Raw genomic sequence first — 2,500 nt, 5'->3', positions numbered from 1 at the left:
AACCTCTGTGGCTAACGCTAACGCCATACCAGACCCCAAAGGCATTGCTTTACATGGTAACCTCTGTGGCTGTGCACACAGGCTCGAGTGCTACAAGTCTGTTTCATCAGTAAACAACAACCACAACAACAAACAAACAAACAAAAGACGACATATAAAAGTGACTGCTGATCAGTGCACAGTGATCATCACGACTGCTGGATATTCCCGCTGCAATTGCCTGCTGTGTGTTTTAGCAGCAGCATGTGTGGTGTAGGACCTGAGGACGAGTCCAGAGTGTATCAGCAGCATGTGTGGTGTAGGACCTGAGGACGAGTCCAGAGTGTATCAGCAGCATGTGTGGTGTAGGACCTGAGGACAAGTCCAGAGTGTATCAGCAGCATTTGTGTCCTGTCCGGGTTTCAGCAGCAGGGGTGACAGGTAAAAAAGGGGCCTGAGGACGAGTAGAGTGTGCAGCATGTTTGTGTGTGTGTGGGGCGGTGTGTGTGCATGTGGTGGGGGGGGGGGTTGTTGAGTCTAGTCGGGCCCTGTGTCAGTATTTCATTGATGCTGTAAAACCATTTAGACGTCTAGACAGCCGGGCAAGTAACGAGCTTCCCAAACTGCCCCTTAAAACCTTTAACTCTATCAGTCGCTAACCTTTAACCTTCACACATAAATCACACAAACGCACACAGGCGCAAACACACACTCTTTCCTCTTTACATCAGTCATTGACCTATAACCTTCACACATAAAACTGTGTCTCCTCTTCACCCCTCTCAAACACACACACGGTGAGGGAATGACTCTGCAGTTGGTGAGTGCCACCTGGTCATCAGTGAAGTCGTAAAGCTGAACTGGAACATCCCATTTACAATGACCCCCTCCCACACACACAAAGTCCCATTCCCCATCCACAATAACCCCCCACACACACACACACACAAAGTCCCATCCCTCCACACAATAACCCTCCCACACACACACAAAGTCCCATCCCCACTTCACAATAACCGCCCCTCACACACACACACACACACACACAATCTCATTCTCTATTCTCCCAACTCCAACATACCACCATACCATGGTGTCCAAATGGGTCCTCACATTCAGCGGTGTTTGCTTGTTTGGCTGCATAGCATGCTAGTTAGCTGTGTTTGCTTGTTTGGCTGCATAGCACACTAGTTAGCTGTGTTTGCTTGTTTGGCTGCATAGCATGTTGCTAGTTAGCTGTGTTTGCTTGTTTGGCTGCATAGCATGCTAGTTTGTTTGTTAAACAGTGACATTAAGCTATGTTTGCTAATGTCCAGCTTCTAAATGTGATGTGGCTAACGGTAGTTATAATGCGATAATGTAAAAGCTTGCTAGGACAGACGCTCAAGAAGTTCAGTCAACTCTAGCAGGCGTTAAATGACTGGATACTTTGTGGATTTGTGTCGTAATGTGCTGTCTCTGTTATTGCTGCTTTTGATCAGTCAGATTTGAAATCTCCTGTGGTGGGTTGGACATATGTAGTGTCATCAAAACGCCTGCCCCGATTCCCCCATTCCACCTTAACGCATTTACATTGGTGCCGGGATGAATCATTTCGCCTTTATGTCTACCCTGCCTGATGGTAAAAATGGGACACTTTACTGCTCCGCCAAATGTAGTGTAAAGGACACATATATTTTCGCCGATAAAGGTACATATTTCGGACTATAAACAGAACAGTGTAAAAAACCTACTTTGTAAAACAGAACCCTTATAAGCCTTTAGTCTAAGAGAACCTATTTGTAAAAGAGAACCCCTATAAGACCCCTTAGTCTAAGAGAACTTTCTAGAAAGAATTCCCTGAGAACCCCTCTGTCTATAAGACCCCTTAGTCTAAGAGACCTCGGCGACGGCTCGTTTCTCCGTTTGTTTAAGACGACAGCGAGGTAGAGTGGGAGACACACACAGGCCCACGTACTGATCCCAACCCACCCGACACACACACACACACCAACCTACCTGACACACACATACACACACTGATCCCAACCCACCTGACACACAGGGCCACTGATCCCATCCCAGCCAACACACACACACAAACACAGAGAGAGACAGACAGACACATAGAAAGACACACACACACACACACACACACACACACACACACACACACACACACACACACACACACACACAAGCACACACAGGCCTACTGATTCAACCCCAAAACCCTGTCTGTCAGTAATCCATCAAACACAAAGAGCTGTTTGGATACGAAACCACTTCCATGTGCACCATCCCGAAAACCCCCTGATCAACACACACACACACACACACACACACACACACACACACACACACACACACACACACACACACACACACACACGCTCACACACACGCGCACACTCCCTTTAGTCATTGAGGTGTTTATATGACCACCAGCACAAAAAATAACACTTAATTGAAACAGTATGGCCATATATGGCTATGCATGATTTAAAACAAACTCTACAGAGAACACTTACCCACCAAAACA

At 46.8% G+C, this 2,500-nt stretch overlaps 1 protein-coding gene across 1 annotated transcript in view; it reads right to left on the bottom strand.

Moving 5' to 3' along the window:
- mllt3 (MLLT3 super elongation complex subunit) overlaps positions 1-2,500 on the bottom strand; it is a 48,343-nt gene that overhangs the window by 42,325 nt on the left and 3,518 nt on the right. The gene's annotated exons all lie outside the window — the stretch shown is intronic.

The sequence above is a fragment of the Alosa alosa genome, chromosome 24 (assembly GCF_017589495.1).
Source record: "Alosa alosa isolate M-15738 ecotype Scorff River chromosome 24, AALO_Geno_1.1, whole genome shotgun sequence".
NCBI lineage: Eukaryota > Metazoa > Chordata > Actinopteri > Clupeiformes > Clupeidae > Alosa > Alosa alosa.
Note: the sequence above shows the minus strand (reverse complement) of the source record. Positions and strands in the feature narration are given on the sequence as shown.